Here is a 17,964-nt window from a genome sequence, read left to right as displayed (position 1 = left end):
TGGCAGTAGTGGGAAACTGCCAGGGGAAGGGGGGACACATCTTATAGACAAGGGTACCTGCACAATGAATATTTATAAACCTAACCCTGAATTGTACCCCACAATTTTAAAATATAATTTTAAAAAAATGAAGTTCAGAGCAGACAAACCTTGTTGCCACTGTTTAGAACATGGAAGAAAGTCAGTTCCATTTCTTGGGTCTTTTAGGTATTGCAGTCTTTTCCCAAAAAGAAAGACATAATCCCCACTCTGCCCCCCCATCTGTTCTCTTCAGTCCTGCCCTTCCAACTTTGTTTCCTTCCCAAATTGTTCTTCTACTCAGACCTGTGCACTGATTCCTCTAAAATCCTCTAAAATGCAATTTATAAAACTTCCCTAAATCTCTGCCCTCCAATTCCTCACCCTTTCTGAAACATGGTTGTCTCAAAACACAGTCCTCTCAGGCAGAAGTCACACCTTTTCCACATTCCAACACCTATAGCCATGGGACTGGGGGAAGGAAGGCATAAGTGACATTCTTCTGATCCCTTAGTGAAATTTCCAAATCACTGTTCTTCCAAACTTATATAAAAAGCTCTTCTCCTTTGAAAGTTATACCATTCAGCTTTATCATCTTACCCCACCTTGCTATCTCCAAATCTGCCTCTCAGTCTTCCACTTTCCCCCTAAAATCTTATTATTTAAACCAACTCTTATCTTTCATCCATAGAGATTTTAACCTCTGTAGTCTTTCTCTTCAGAGACCCTCGATTCAACTTCATTACAACTACCCACTGCTACTGCTCCATAGCCTGAATCCAAACCTGTGCCATCTCTGCAACTTCAATTTTAATACTCTTGCTTTAGAGATTCTTGCTAAGATTCTCTGGAATCTTAGTTTCTACTGTACTTACTCTTTTACCTCCAAGAATTTCCAGTCATCCACCAATCACACTATTTTCGCCTTTTTGTGGGGGGGCGGCGCGTCAGATTCTCTGTCACCTACGCTAGAATGCAGTGGCATGCTCACAGTCACTACAGCCTCAATCTGCTGAGCTCAGGTGATCCTTTCGCCTCAACTTTCCAAGTAGCTGGAACCACAGGCACGCCATCTGCCCAGCCAATTTATTTTATTTATTATAGAGACAAGACCTTGCTAAATTGACCAGGCTGGCCTCAAGCCCCTAAGTTCAGGCAATCCTCTTGCTTCTACCTCTCAAAGTACTGGGATTAAAGGCGTGAGCCACTGCAGCTGGCCTTCCTCTGAAATTTATCAGCTCCCCTTAGCCTCTCTTTCTTATGGGTGAGCATGTCAAATTGTACAGAATTAGGATATTTTTAAGAGTAAACTGGGGTGCTATTTTTTTATTATGCCAAGATAATAGATGTAAATCTGGACCATCCAAGGCACACTAGGGCATAGAGCCCCTCCTACTTCTTTCCATACACATATTGAATTGATCAACTGACTTCCCCTGACTTTGTCTTCCTATTGCACTTGTACTAATAACCTCCAATCTGACTCAGTTCTTTTTCACTCCTCCGGCCTTTTCTTTTAAAGCCTAACGAACTCTTAAAAGTATTTCAGCCTATGCTCATGTCATTTCCTTCAGGCAGCCTTCTCTGCCTTTGCTCTTTGCTGTCATAGAGCTCAGTAATGATGGTTTCATATTTATGATTGTATCCTCATGTTTCTCACACAATGTCAGTCATATGAGTACACCCACAGCTGTACTCAATAAATCTCTATTTTTACTCTATTTATTTAGTGTTATCCTAAAATGCATTATATGAAAAATTGCTTTTATAATTTCATATGGATTAAGCAAGTCAAAAAGAGGCACTTGAGTTAAAAGATAGCAAAAACACAAACAAAAACTAGCATGTACTTTCCTCAAACTGAGCATTTTAAATTTCATCTTCCCATATATTCAACTACTCATTTTTTATTATTCTCTAATGATTCTGTCCTCTTACATTATATGTCTAATATAAAGTAATATTAAAAAATTTTTGAAAGTAATGGAACATAAATAGAAAGCAAATTTCAGAACATGTATATCAAATCACCTTATTTATAAAATTACACACACATAAACATGTGTTTCTGCATATACATATTTTAAAAGTCCAAACTGATTTACGCTGAACTTTTAACATTAGCTACTTCTGAAGAATGAGAATGAGACTTGGGAACAGTGGAAATAATGTCACTTTCTACTTTATGTATATCTAGTTTCTATCTTTATTAAAAAACACATTTGCATTACAATGCACAAAAGATATTGAAAAAATAAAATAAATTTAAAATTTTTAAAAAGACTCCTCAGCTGGGCTCAGTGGCTCAGCCTGTAATCCCAGCACTTTGGGAGGCTGAGGTGAGTGGATTGCCAGAGCCCGCGAGTTTGAGACCCACCGGGGCAACTTGGTGAGACCTTGTCTCTAGAATAAATCAAAAATTAGCCGGGCGTGGTAGCGCATGTCTGTAGTTCCCGCTACTTGGAAGTTGAGGTGGAAGGATCACAGGAGCACAGCAGGTCGAGGCTGTGGTGGCCAGGAATGTGCCACTGCCCTCCAGTCTGGGTAACAGATTGAGACTCCAACTCAAAAAAAAAAAAAAAAAAGATTCCCCAAATTTTTTTTTAAGACTGAGAATTAAGAAGGTAAAAATCAAGTTTCACAGCTAAAAGTAAGAAAAAAAATTAGGGAATAAAGAAGGATGAGTATAGTACTTAAAATTAGTAGCCATGAGAAAAGCATGATTCTAATCAACAGTACTATCTACTAATAATGTATATAATAGACAAAACCAACCGTTTTTTAAAAAGTCTATGCCACTCATATTAAGATAGTAGATAGGCCAGGTGTAGTGACTCAAGCCTGTAATCCCAGAATTTTAGCATGCCAAGGCGAGAGGACTGCCTGAGCTCAGGGGTTTTGAGACCAGCCTGGGCAACTTGATGAGACCTCATCTCTGCAATAAATAAAAAAAATAAGCCGAGTGTGATAGTGCATGCCTGTAGTTCCAGATACTTGGAAGACTGAAGCGGAAAAATCGCCTGAACCCATCAGGTCAAGGCCACGGTAGCCATGAGCATGCCACTGCACTCCAGCCTGGGCGACAGAGTGAGACTCCGACTCTAAAAAGAAAATAAGATAGTAGATACAGGCTGGGTGCAGTAGCGTACATCTATAATTCCAGTACTTTGGGAAGCTGAGGTGGGAGGATTGCTTGAGGTTAGGAGTTCAAGATCAGACTGGGCAACATAGTGAGAACCTGTCTCTACAAAATATTTTTTAAATGAGCCGGGCTATGGTGGTACATGTCTTTAGACCCCACAACTGTGGAGGCTAAGTTGAGAGGGTCTCTTATGAGCCCAGAATTTCAAGGCTGCTGTGAGCTATGATCAGAACACTACACTCCAGCCTGGTTGACAGAGAGACTCTGTCTCTAAAACAAAAAGATGAGCCGGGCTCGGTGGCTCAGCCTGTAATCCCGCGCCTTGGGAGGCTGAGGTGAGTGGATTGCCTGAGGCTGAGGGTTCGAGACCCGCCTGGGCAACTTGGTGAGACCTCATCTCTACAATAAATTTTTAAAAAATTAGCCAGATGTGGTAGCATGTGCCTGTAGTTCCAGCTACTTGGAAGGCTGAGGCAGAAGGATCGCCGGAGCCCCGCAGGTCGAGGCTGCAGTGGCCTGGAGCAGCCACTGCACTCCAGTCTGGGCGACAGAGTGAGACTCCAACTCAAAAAAAAAAAAAGATGAAACAAACAAGCAAACAAACAAAAAGGTTAGCATGAAATATCTAGCACCTAGGGGAAAATAAACACTTAAGTATATTTGTTCTCCTTTATACTGCTTTGATTTGGTGATGGGTGCATTATGAGAAAGGCTGAATTCAACAAAACTACTAGGATGTGATAGAAAAAATTTCATCTGGATTATATAGGAAATCACAGTAAGAAAAGCAACCCCAATAATCTGCATTAACAGAAGTCAGGGTCTACATATAATATTCCCCTCAATAAGGTATTTAATTAAAGGAATATGTGAATAAGTAGATAGTAATAGAAATACTGAGAGTTGTCTTCTCTTAAGTTCCTCATAAGTCATGGCAGCAAGCTAGCCAAGGTAGAAGCAAAAGAAAATATTTGGTACTTTAAATAGATAAATTGGACTGCATTAAAATTAAAAAAATCTTTGTGCATCAAAGGGCACTATCAATAGTGAAAAGACAACCCACAGAATAGGAAAAAATATTTGTAAATTATGTGTCTACAATTACTATATACATAAGGGTCTAATATCCAAAATAAAAAGAATTCTACACCTCAAAAACGAAAAGATGAAAACCTGTCAGAGTTCTCCAGAGAAACCGAGCAATAGGATATATACAGAGAGACATATGAGTTTTTTTAATAGGTATTGGCTCATGGGGTTAGGAAAGCAGAAAAGTCCCACGATCTGCCAGTGGTGTAGTTCAGTGTGAGTGTAAAGGCCTGAGAAAGAGGTAGGAGAGGGAAGGGGCAAGGGGTAGGTAATGGTATAATTCCTAGCCTGAATCAGAAAGACCAAGAACACTGATGTCTAAGAACAGGAAAAGACAAATGTCTCAGCAAAAGCAAAAAGAATAAATTTACCGTTCCTCTGCCTTTTTGCTCTATTCAAAATGGATTTTAACAAATCAAATGATGTCTACTGCACTGGTGAAGGAGATCTTCTTCATTCAGTCTACTGATACAAATACTAATCCCTTCTAGAGAGACCCTCACAGACACATCCAGAAATAATGTTTCACTAGCTACCTGGACATATCTTAGCCCAGTCAAGTTGACATATAAAATTAATCATTCACACAATCCAATTTTTAAATGGGCAAAGGACTTGAACAGACATTTCTCTACAATAGATATGCAAATAGTCAAGAAGTACATAAAAAGTTGCTCAACATCACTAGTCAGTACTGATATGCCAGCCAAAACCCATTGAGATACTACTTCAAATCCAGTAGATAACTATAATCAAAAATTTTAAAACAACATATGATGGTGAGGACGTGGAGAAACTGGAACACTTGTACATTGCTAGTAGATGTGTAAACTAACTTAGCCACTGTGAAAAACAGTTTAGCAGTTCCTCAAATAATTAGACATAAAATTACAATATCATCCAGCAATTCTACTACTGGATATTCCAAAAGAATTGGAAATAGGTAACCAAACAAAAACTTGTACGTGAATGTTCACAGTAGCACTAGCCACAGTAGCCAAAAGGTAGAAACAACCTAAATATACATCAATGGAGGAATAGATAAAGAAAATGTGGTCAAAACCAAGTATAGTGGCATGTGCCTATACTCCCAGCCTACTCGGGATGCTAAGACAAGAGAATCACTTGAGCACAGGGCAACACAGTGAGACCCCCATCTCAAAGGAAGAGAAGGGGAGGGGACAGGAGGGGAGGAGAGGGGAGGGGAGAGAAGGGAAGGAGAGAGTTATACTCATACAATGGAACAGCATCCAATCACAAAAAGGAATTAACTACTGATACATGCTACAACATGGATGAACCTCAAAAATATTATGCTAAGTGAAACAGGTCAGACACAAAAGGTCTTATGTTGAATAATTCCATTTATATGAAACATTCAAAAAAGGTAAGCCCATAGAGACAGAAAGCAGATTGATGACTTCCAAGGACTGAAGAATGGGAGAGTGAAGAGTGAATGCTTACTGGGTTTGAGGTATCTTTTCGGGTGATAAAAATGTTTTAGAACTAGATAGAGATGACAGTTATACAAAATTATAAGTGTACTGTTATTGAGTTATATACTTTGATTTATTTGATATTATATGAACTTCAACTCAATTTTTAAAGACATTTGAGAAATCTGAATATGCTGCAACATAACTATTTACGATAAGATGCTTTAAAATACTCCAGTCTTGTAGATGAAAGAAAACTAACAAAATTGCCAATACTGGGTGGGTGATGGGTACTTAGAGTCCATTATACTATTCTCTCGGCTTTTCTGTAGATTTGATAGTTCCACAAAAGAATGTTTTTTAATCCCTGGATACCATTAATTTCTCATAAAATTGATTTCTACTTATTAAGTGCTTAACATTAAAAATTATTACTCCTTCAAATATTCGTTTTTATCCAGAAAATGGCAAAGATTCTTATATCACACTAGCTACTTCTCTGAAAACTCTCCAAATTGTGTTATCAAAACAGATCTCTTGACCTATCACAAGAATGTTTTTGGCTTCCACTGGAACAATTTCATCCCTAATCCTTATCCCAAGCTCCTCAATCAATTCTAACTCTAACTGAACACCTCAGCAATGAATGAATAAGTCTAATCACAGGTCTGGTTTCCCAGCAAAGGAATCTTCATTCTTGCTCATTATGTTAGAGACTTTTGTTCATTCGTTTATTCAGTATCTACAACATTCCAGGCACTAAGTGAGGTGCTTAATACACAGAGGTAAAAAGTACTGGTCCCAGCCTCAAGGAACATATTAGAGAAGAAGCAGTTCTAATATACAATAATTGTTAGAAGGAATCTCCATGTAAAATGTAGTAAAAGCACAAGAGAGGTATAACCTAAGCCTGGCTGGAGTAAAGAGGAGAAAAAAGACTCACAGACCTCCCTAAACTATCCAGGGCAGTCCTCTTCCTCACTAAAATTTTCTTCTTTTTCTCTCAACCAAAATATAATGCTCTCCTCTTTTAAAACTGCCTAAAAGTTACCTCCCACTTCCTCAAAAAAAAAAAAACATACTTGGGAGGCCAAGGCAAGTGGATTGCCTGAGCCTGAGGGTTCGAGACCAGCGCAGGCAACTTGATGAGACCCCTGTCTCTACAATAAAAAAAAAAATTAGCCAGGCATGGTAGCATGCGCCTGTAGTTCCGGCTACTTGGAAGGCTGAGGCAGAAGGAATGCCAGGGCCCAGCAGGTCGACGCTGGGGTGGCCGTGAGTATGCCACTGCACTCCAGCCTGGACAACAGAGTGAGACTCCAACTCAAAAAAAAAAAAAAAATACTAGTCCCTAAATATCATACAATTCTTAAAGAGAATCTACCAAATCTATGAAACTCAAAAGCGAGTAAGGAAGAAAGAGAAGATTCACTGAGTGACAGTTCTACACAAGTACCAGAGAGAAGATACTTCAATCTCTTCTTGTTGTGCCAAGCTCTGATTGTCTGACGTAAATCACTTATATATCGTTTGCATTTTAATGTTTTCCACTTGAAACTGTGCATTTTTCAAAGGCTATTACTGCTTTATAATGTCCACAGCTACTAGATATATATATATATATATATTCCAAGACAGAATTAACTGATTAGAAGATGGGGACAGGCAATGGAGAATGGGGGAGGAACTCCTTGAATTTCAATTGCTGACTAATGCCAAATACAGTGTGGACCAAATACAACGCAAATCCTCTAGTTCTCTTATCTTTAAGTTAATGCAACCAAATGCAAAAACCTCAGCCAATGTACTGTATATTTAAAATTGGAATTATGTTTTGGAAAAAAAATGAGCTTGGAAATGACAACTTTATCTCCAGCAACCTCAGATAAATGGAAGAAAAAAGCAAATTGCAAGCAAGTTTTGAATGAATAATATTCTAAGAAACCAGGCAATTCCCAAAAGAGACATTATATACACAAAGTATAACTCTTAAAAGAAAAAACAGGTCATTTTTTAAAAAAAGCAGAGGAGTATTCAAAAAAATTTTTCTAAATAAAGAGGAATAAGAACCAAATAAAATGCATGAAATCTGATTGAATCCTGGCTCAAAACAACTCAAAAAAAATTTTTTAGGGATAACCAGGAAGATCTGAATGCGTATTAATTGTAATAGTCCATATTCAGTGTTTGAATGTATGTGTCCTTCCAAAATCCATATGGTGAAACTTAACCCTGAAGTGATTGTCTTAAGAGGTGGGGCCTTCAGGAGCTGAGTAGGCCATGAAGGCTCTGCACTCATGGATAGGATTAAGGCCCTATAAAAGAGATTTCAGAGAGCTACTTTCCCCCTCCCATCCCTGATGCCACACGGGAACACCTAAAAGGCACTATCTATGAGGAACAGGCCTTCATCAGACACCAAATCTGATGGTGTCTTGATAGACTTCCCAGCCTACAGAACTATAAGAAATAAATTTCTATTGTTTATAAATTACCCAGTCTCACGTATTTTGTTGTCGCAGCACAAAAGGACTAAGACAAATATATTCTTTTTTTTCTTTTTTTTTTGAGTTGGAGTCTCACTCTGTCGTCCAGACTGGAGTGCAGTGGCCGCTCCCGGCCACCACAGCCTCGACCTACTGGGATCCGGCAATCCTTCCGCTCAGGCTTCCAAGTAACTGGAACTACAGGCGCACACTACCACACTCGGTTAATTTTTTTATTTATTGTAGAGATGAGGTCTCACCAAGTTGCCCAGGCAGGTCTCGAACCTGCGGGCTCAGGCAATCCACTCACCTCAGCCTCCCAAAGGCGCAGGATTACAGGCTGAGCCACTGAGCCCGGCCGACAAATATATTCTAAAATTGCTGTTAATTTTTTTATATGTGATACTGACATTATAATTATGCAGACAATTATCCATAACCTTATTATCTGCATACTAAAATTTTTAATTATCATCATGCATTTAATATAGTTTCAAATGGTTGTAAAAATATATAAATATGTAAAGAAAGAATATGTGGCAAAATGGTAAAAGAGTGAATCAAGATGAAAGGTAATATGGGTGTTCATTGTCCAATATTTTCCATTTTTCCATGGCACTGATCATTTTCAAAATAAAATGCTGAAAGAGCAGGAACATAAAAAGCATGAGAGGAGGCCAGCTTGACTGCAGCATGAGAAGTAAAAGCAGCACTAGTCTCAACAATCATGAACACCTGCTGCATGATTCTGGGCAAGTCACCTTTCTAGGTCCCAGCTGAAGAAGAAGGAAGGAGAGTAATCTCAAAGGCACTTAGCAGCTATAAAATCCCATTATTCTTCTACTACCTCTCAGCTCTAAAATCCAAAATATAATCATATGCAAAAAGAACCCATAGGACAGTTGTAAGGATAAAATAAAATAAAGAATTAAAAACAGATAGCCAAATGCCTCTTATATAGAGCACAAACAAATATTAACCGCTCTCGTTTGAGACAATGTCTTAAAAATTCTTCAGAAGCCGGGCTCGGTGGCTCAGCCTGTAATCCTGCGCCTTTGGGAGGCTGAGGTGAGTGGATTGCCTGAGCCCGCAGGTTCGAGACCCGCCTGGGCGGCGAGACCTCATCTCTACAATAAATCAAAAAATCAGCCAGGCGTGGTAGCACGCGCCTGTAATTCCGGCTACTCAGAAGGCTGAGGCGGAAGGATCGCTGGAGCCCAGCAGGTCGAGGCTGCGGTGGCCGGGAGCGGCCACTGCACTCCAGTCTGGGCGACAGAGTGAGACTCCAACTCAAAAAAAAAAAAAAAAAATTCTTCAGAGAAAAGACAAAAGAAAGATAAAACATGGATTGATTTTTAAAAACCAATGCAGAGTTAGAGAGATTTATTTTAATATCTATTCAATGTCATTTTGCACCGAAAATATCAATCCTAAGATGCTGAATATAAATATGCTATGATGAAGCCAAAAGTCTAAAAAGAAAATAAATTAATCTCCTGGGAGTTTAGAAAAGCTAGATGTTTTCAAGTGAGCTTAGTATGATATACATATAATGGTAAGATGCCTGAAAACATCCACAATAAAATCACATACAGAATTTTGTGTTAACAGCCTAGGGTTTCAAACGAACTGAAAATGTTAAAATAATTATCTCTTTTAAAAGAGAGCAAGGCATAAACTCAGTATAAAAGTATAAATCAATTATTTTTTCACTTCCAGAAAGACTCTAAAGTCATACAAAATTAAACTCATAATTAACTGAAAGTCACACAATATCACATTTCAGGAAAAAATAAAACAAATATTTTGGTTTGGTTTGGTTTTTTTGAGTCAGAGTTTTACTCTGACAGCCAGGCCGGAGTGCAGTTGAATAATCACGGTTTTCTGCAACCTTGACTTCCTAGGCTCAGGCAATCATTCTGCTTCAGTCTCCTGGATAACTGGGATTACAAGCTTGCACCACAAGGCTCGTATATTTCTGATTTTTTGTAGAGACAAAGTCTAGCTATGTTGTGTAGGCCGGTCTCTAACTCCTAGGCTCAAGCGTTCCTCCCACCTCAGCTTCCCAAAGTGTTTGAATTATAGGTGTGAGCCACCATGCCCAGTCCAATGTTACTTTTAGCATTATAATTAGTTACCTTTTGGTAAAATAACCAATCCTTTAAATAATGGAAAAGATAGATTTCTAAAAGTATCCAACCAGTTGCTCAAAAACCAAGAATCGTTTTCCTTTTATTTTAGAATTGTGAGGTCCAATTAAGGTTTGCTACATAAGTAGGCTATATGTAGGTAAAATTTGGGCTTCCTCCTCCTGGTAGTGGACCAGGTACCCACTGAAAAATCAATAATCTTGAAGTCATCCATTAGTATTCTCTCTTTCCACACTCAAATGAGCCACAAATTCCATGAATTCAGACTCAAAAAAATGCATCCCAAATCTATTCATTCCTAGCTCTCCTCAGCTCCCAAAAGCCAGATTTCACTTTTGTGCTAGCCAGTTCATTCCTCACACAGCTGCTAAAATGCTATAATTTAGAATAAAATACAAACTTCTTGCCACACTCTTTAAAGCCCTGAATGCCACAATAGCCTCTTCACCCATCTCTACTTCTTTCACTAAGTCAACCCCCGGGGTTTTTTTTTGTTTTTGTTTGTTTTCCGGTCTTTCAAATTCATCAAGCTCTTTCTTCATTCAAGGTCTTTGCACCCACCATTTCTTCTAATGAGAAAGCTTTCCCCATAAAAACAAATCACACACACATATATACACTACTCATTCTTTAAATAGTTCCTTCTCATATAATAGGCCTCATCTAAAATGTCAATTTCTCAGAGGAGCCTTACATGACTGCATCTAAAGTAGTTCTCACAGCCTCTTCTCCAAAATATCTGATTTTTTGCTTTTCTTCAAAAAAATTTATTACAACTCATAATGATTTTGTCAATTGATTTTTTTTTTTTTTGAGTTGGAGTCTCACTCTGTCGCCCAGACTGGAGTGCAGTGGCCGCTCCCCGTCACTGCAGCCTCGACCTGCTGGGCTCCGACAATCCTTCCACCTCAGCCTTCCAAGGAGCCAGAACTACAGGCACGCGTTATCACGCCCAGCTAATTTTTAATTTATTGTAGAAACGAGGTCTCGCCAACTTGCCCAGGTGGATCTCGAACCCGCGGGCTCAGGCAATCCACTCGCCTCGGCCTCCCAAAGTGCTGGGATTACAGGCTGAGCCACCGAGCCCAGCTAATTGATTTTTTTAACCTGTCCTCCCCTCCACAATATAAGGATGGAAGAATGGAACATCCAGCTTATTCATCATTATATCCTCAGAAGCAGTACAATGTGTGAAGACTTAGAGGCATATCAATGTACATCAATGAATGAATGAAACAGTAAATAAATATATGATCATATTAGACAATAAGACTAATAATGCTATTAACAGAAATACAGAAACCAGAAAGAAGTGCAAGTGTTTGAGAAGAAAAGCAGAATATGTTGAGTTTGGTGCCAGGTTGTTGAAAATATAGGTCTAGTGAGCACACAGTGTGAGAAAGAGATATAGATTGGGATTCTGGTGATTATAAGTGTTAGTTGAAAAAAATAATAATCATATCACAAATGAGATAAAATTTATTAGGAAAAATGACAAGCAAAAAATAAATAGCACAAATATAAATGACAGTAGCCTGCATAGGTAGGATAATAACCTAACTTAAAAAAAAAAAAAAACTACAAAATCAAGACAAGCCACAGTTTCAGAGACCAAAAAAAAAAAATTTTTTTTAGTAATATATTAAGAAGAATAAAGTAATCCTACCTTACTACTATTCATTGCTGGTCATGTCTTAGCTAAAGTAGCAGGTCCATGTTGAGGTATTACACATTAAGGTCATGGAAGACACTTGAGAAAACGTGCAGCGAAATCTCACGGGAATGATCATAGGTCTAGCCAAAACATATGAGCTGCAAAATGAAATTCATGGAGTCAGAACTGTTCACTACAAAGAAGAGGTAAAAATATACAACTGTAGTGTAGTTGGCTATTATTAGAAATTAACTGTGATGGTTTATCACATTCACCAATTTAAAAATAAGAAGGCTACACTTACCTAACATACTTCCACTACTTATTCCCTCCCCTATCTTTCCCCAAATGTCTCCACATGTCATGTGTTTTACCTTCTCTCTCAACCTACTTCCTCACTTTTGAAAAGGTAATGTATGTCTTTCTCCATTTTTACATCATAAAATTTCAAGTTGGAAACACATCAGGGAAGCAAAAGACTACACTTGTCAAAATATTATCACAGCCTAAAGAAGTAATTAAATACATTTTTTTAAAAACTGTTTTAAAGGCTGGGGAAGGTTTGGAAAGCACTCCCCCAACAAACATATTTTCTCTGCCTCATATGCTTTTCAGTATGTCAAAGTAGGATCCTTGAATTGGCTGTTTTCTCTTCAGTCCTTGAAACTGGGAGATCTTCTAAGAAGATTTTTGGTCACTGGCTCTCCTGTTTATCACTGGATTCAGTATATATACTTTATAGTTTCTCATTTTTTGTCTCATGTCCTTCTATTTCTGATCCCAACTTCCAGTTTATCATCAGCACTCACCTTCTTCCAAGCTCTTCTTTTTTGTTTGCCCATTCTGTTTCCTGTCATTTCCCCTACTTCCTTGACTTTCACATGAATCAGATGGCATTCCACAAATGTTACCATTAAGATTACCCCTTTCCTTCTGATCAGGAAACAGACCAAACACAGTGTGTCAGGCACATTCTCCAAGTCTTCCACTCTAATCTTCCAACAATTTCCAAAAAGTGCCTTCTTTGCACTCACACAGGCCTTTTATTTCCCGTTAGATTTGGCAAAGTTCCCAATGCCAGAATTTGCTAGAAATCTAATCTACATATAATTACAGTGTTATTATATCTTCTTCTTCCACTACATTGTGACATGATTGAGAACAGGGATTTTTAACCTTAATATAGTCAGCATCTTGCACAATACCCGAAACACAGTAGCTATCAAACAAAAGTAACTACCAAGTGAATGAAATTCCAAAGTGAATTACAGTTTTCTCTGATTTGTATGCTTTGGTATAAAGTACAGCTTCAACAAGAGTTGTTATATTAAATGATAAAATCCATGACTTAAAATTATATTTAAATATAAAAAGTATAATCATTATTTTGCTTTATACTGCTTTTAACACAGTATCTTCCATTAAACTCCCAAGGTAAAGAAAACAGTATAGAAACATAAACATTTTTGAGGAACAAAATGTAGGTGAGTGCATACCTAAAATGTGCACATCAAGTATGTATCTAATTCTACTGTAAAAACAGACCTCAAAATTACTAGATCATTCATTTGATTTAAAAATTTTTAAGACTCTCTTCTCTACCAGCAAAGACAGTTGAGACTTAAATTTAGAATTCCACATTCTAGTGTCTCACTGTGATATGGAATGGTAATTTTCAAAGACCTAAGTTCAACAAAGGCAACTATTCAACTGGATACCATGCCCAATATTGCCATGTCAAGTGTCTTACTCAAGAAAGCTAGTCAAAGCACCCATGTATTATGTCTCCATCTCCAACTCAGTTTTTCTATAGTTTTTATTTTTCAATTTAAAAAAAAACCAGCATTTTCCTTGATACTGAAATGGTTTAGGTTAAAAATAACAACTTATTTGGTGGTATCTCTAAATGGGACTTTTCTTTATTCAAACTACCATAAACCTATGAATAAAAAATTCTATTCCTCGTGTTACTTTAAGGTATAATCATTCTTACCAGAACTCAGCAAAAGTTTCCGTACACAACAGTTGAAAATACATAATGACTACTTTCTGCTGCACCTTAATCTTTCCCACCAACCTCCCCAGTTATACAGGCCATCATCTCTAACTCACATTCATAGCCAAAAATAGTTCCTATTCTCTGCAATATGCTTCTCTTCACAAATAGTACTAGGGTGATACAAGAGAAATACCTGGGGAGCAAAAAAAAAATTTTTTTTTTTTTTTGAGTTGGAGTCTCACTCTGTTGCCCAGACTGGTGTACAGTGGCATGCTCCCAGCCACCACAGCCTCGACCTGCTGGGCTCCGCGATCCTTCCGCTTCAGCCTTCCAAGTAGCCGGAACTACAGGCACGTGCTACCATGTCTGGTTAATTTTTTGGATTTATTGTAGAAATGAGGTCTCGCCAAATTGCCCAGGTGGGTCTCAAACTCGCGAGTTTAGGCAATCCACTCATCTCAGCCTCCCAAAGTGCTGGGATTACAGGCTGAGCCACCGAGCCCGGCCTGGGGAGCAAATTTAAAGAGAAGCTCTCGGGGTCATGCAAGTGCCACCCTGCAGTCCTAGGACCCTGAAAGTAAGTACATCTCACATTTTGTGCTTTGGAAAGTAAGTACATCTCACATTTTGTGCCTCTCTTGCCCCACCCTAGTCCTGACCCTACTTCTCTTTTCCACCTCTACTCTCCCTGCTTCTCTAATAAATATCTCTTTACTGTTTTGAAATCCAATTCTGATAAACCAAATATCTAAAAAATAATCAATGAATCTAAATATAATTTTACAACCACATAAAATTATGTTTTCAAAGAAAATTTATTGTTCGTGATGTGATAGTGGGTGAAAAATAGATGGGATAGTTATGCCTAAATACAGTAAGATTCTATTTCTTTATAACGACTGTGAGTTGCATGTGCATGTAAGTAATAGACCCATGTTCTTTATATTCTGAAGCATCTATCTTCTTCTGGTAGCAGCATCTCAATTTTCTTTTCTTGAACTATCCTTCTCTTATCTTCAGTCCACATAGTTTGTGTGACACTAATCACTAGCAGTAACATTTCTGGAGTAGTAACATGATCCACATCTAGAAAACCAGCATATTCCTTCCCCCAAGCAGTGGTTCAGGAATGGGGATGCGACCCAAATTGGAAGAATTAGACTGAATCCCAACATTTTTGTAGCAACTAATCAGGAAAGAAAGTTCTCTTTCAGCTGAAGTTGCTAGACTGAAAGATCATAAGTAACTACTTGACAATACATCAACCCAGAGAAAGAAATAAGAGATGAAAAGAAAAATGAAGAAAACTCTGAAAATATTTTGCCCCTAAGTCTCACTTCACATGTAAATAGATGTAACAGCTAGAATTCAGAATTACTGCTGGGAAACTGGATTTTTTACATTCCTGCAAAGTAAGAGCCTTCTGAGCAAAATGTATTACAAATGGATAGTTGCAAAACAGACAGCCTTCAAAGCTAAAGATAGTGTCTCCCTCAAGACAGAGACCTCCAAAGAGCTTTGGAAAACAAAGCCCTCTCCAGTAATAAACCTAAAGATACCTTCCTCTTCTCCCCTGGAGGAAATTTGCTTAATGAATAATCTCTCTCCATCTGTAGGGGAGGATGACAGATGAATCAGCACCCTACACAAGCTTAGAGTCTCCTAATTTTGAGGATCTTCTCCTGTGATGCAAATCTACTGCATGTGTAAAGTAAACATCTGACCCTCATTACATGACCCTGTTACACAGGGCATGGAGAATCAGCCGTAAGCTATTTCTCAGGCCACTACTTTTGCTGTATAAACCCTCTGAAACTGACTCAGGGTTTTTCTACTAATGTATGTATACAAAACTATGGTAGATTAATTTGTTAGCTTTCATGCAGGGTATTGTCAGTCCCTTCAGAGTTACAGACTTAATGGTTACATGAGGCAATACATTATTTTTGTCTTATTTATTAATTCATTCTACAAATATTTTCTGAGAGTGTACTATCTATGTGCCATGAGTTTTCCTATACAACAAAACAGACAAAAATTCCTGCCTTCATGAAGATTACGTTCCAGAAAAAGAAAACGAACAAAATACAAAATAAATAAATATACAATATTAAGTGGTGATAAGCATTTTTTTTTTTTGTAAGTCGGAGATTCACTCTGTCATTCAGGCAGGAATGCAGTGGCATGCTCACCACTGCTACTACCACCTTGACCTGCTGGGCTCAGGAGATCCTTCCACCTCAGCATTCCAAGCAGGTGAAATTACAGACTCATACCACCAGGTCCGGTTAATATTTTTGTATTTATTGTAGAGACAAGATCTCGCCAAGTTGCCCAGGCTGGTCTTGAGCCCCTGTGCTCAGGCAGTCCTCTCACCTCTGCCTTCCAAAGTGCTGGGATTACAGGCATGAGCCACCGCACGTGTATTTTTTCCGGTTTTTTAAAAAACAGCAGGAAAGGTTAATAAAAAGTATGGAGAAAGTAAGAGATTTCAAATTTATGTTGAGTGATTAAAAACCTTACAGATAAAGTGATGTCTGAGCAAAGACCTGAAGGAGATAAGAAAGTAAGTCATACAGCTATTAGAGGAAGAACATTTCAGGCAGAGGGAACAGTAAGTACAAAGTGCCTGTGTAAAGAAGAGCAAGAAGTCCTGTGTGTGGTGAATAGTGGAGAAAATAACAAAATCTGAGTTCAGAGAAAGATCCTGCATGAAGAAGAGAGAGAAAGACCACAAAACGTTAGCTCATTGTAAGGACTTGAGCTTTTACTCTGAGTTACAAGGGAAACCACTGAAAAATTCTGAGCAAAGAAGTGACATGATCTCTTATGTCTCAAAAGGATGACACAGGCTTTTTGAGAGCAACATTAGTAACAGAGAGACTTGCTAGGAGTTATATAGGAGGAGAAAGAGGATGTTGCTGAGCCAGGATAATGGAAGTAGAGGTGGTGAAAGCAAGTCAGATCTGGGATATTTTTTGAAGCAAACAGAATATGCCAAAGGACTGTGTGGAGAAAGTGAAAGAAAAAGAATCAAGGATAATTTTGCTCAGTCTAGGGCAAAAACAAAGATGGAGCTGCCACTTACAGAGAGGGGAAGAATTGATTCTTTTAAATGAGTGCCTGACAATGGTATCCAAAAGAAGCCTGACAAATATAAAAATGTACGCCAGAATAAAATAATACAAGTGACAGCACTAAAATGTGGAACTAAGTCAATAATGAAAAGTGAAGGGACCATGGTAACCCTCTATTGCAGGGTAAGAAATCAGCAATTTTTAATAAGCAAAATAGCTGGTAAATTGTTACTCATGTAAATCAAACTTCAGGCGTATCTCGTTTTATTGTATTTCAATTTATTGCACTTCACAGACATTCTCTTTTTTCACAAATTAAAGTCTATGATAACCCTGCATCAAGCAAGTCTATTAGCATCATTTTTCCAACAGCATGTACTTCTCTCACGTCTTTGTGCTACACTGGTAATTCACACAATATTTCTAATTTTTCATTTTATTACATGTTATAGTAATCCATGATCAATGATTACTGATGCTACTATCTTAATTGTTTTGGGGCAACATGATCCCCACCCATATAAGACAGAAAACTTAACTGATAAATGTGTGTGTTTTGACTGCTCAACCAACTAGGGTTTCCCTAGTTCCTCTCCCTCTCCTTAGGCCTCCCTATTCCCTGAGACACATCAATACTGAAATTAGGCCAATTAATAACCCTACAATGGCCTCTAAGTATTTAAGTGAAAGGAAGAGTTGCACGTCTCTAAATCAAAAGTTAGAAATGAACAAGCAGCTGGGCACGGTGGCTGTAATCTCAGCACTTTGGGAGGCTGAGTCAAGAGGATTGCCTGAGCCCAGGGGTTCAAGATAGCCCTGAGCAACTTGGTGGGCCTTCCTCTCTACAATAAATCAAAAACTTAGCTGGGCAAGATGGTGGTTCCAGTTACTTGGAAGGCTGAGGCAGAAGGAT

The 17,964-nt window shown here is 38.3% G+C and overlaps 1 protein-coding gene across 2 annotated transcripts in view; it reads right to left on the bottom strand.

The window, feature by feature from the left end:
- Positions 1-17,964, bottom strand: part of FER (FER tyrosine kinase) — a 414,242-nt gene that overhangs the window by 380,590 nt on the left and 15,688 nt on the right. The window contains exon 2 of one of the 2 annotated variants that reach the window (XM_008056755.2): positions 11,988-12,133. The gene's annotated coding sequence lies outside the window, so the exon portion shown is untranslated. Of the gene's footprint in view, positions 1-11,987; positions 12,147-17,964 lie in introns of those variants that run through there. The other variant, XM_008056756.2, reaches the window with a different exon arrangement.

This window comes from Carlito syrichta, unplaced genomic scaffold (genome assembly GCF_000164805.1).
Source record: "Carlito syrichta isolate Samal-C Ts95f unplaced genomic scaffold, Tarsius_syrichta-2.0.1 Scaffold302457, whole genome shotgun sequence".
Taxonomy (NCBI): domain Eukaryota; kingdom Metazoa; phylum Chordata; class Mammalia; order Primates; family Tarsiidae; genus Carlito; species Carlito syrichta.
The sequence above is the reverse complement of the archived record's forward strand: the minus strand, read 5'-3'. Positions and strand labels throughout refer to the sequence as shown.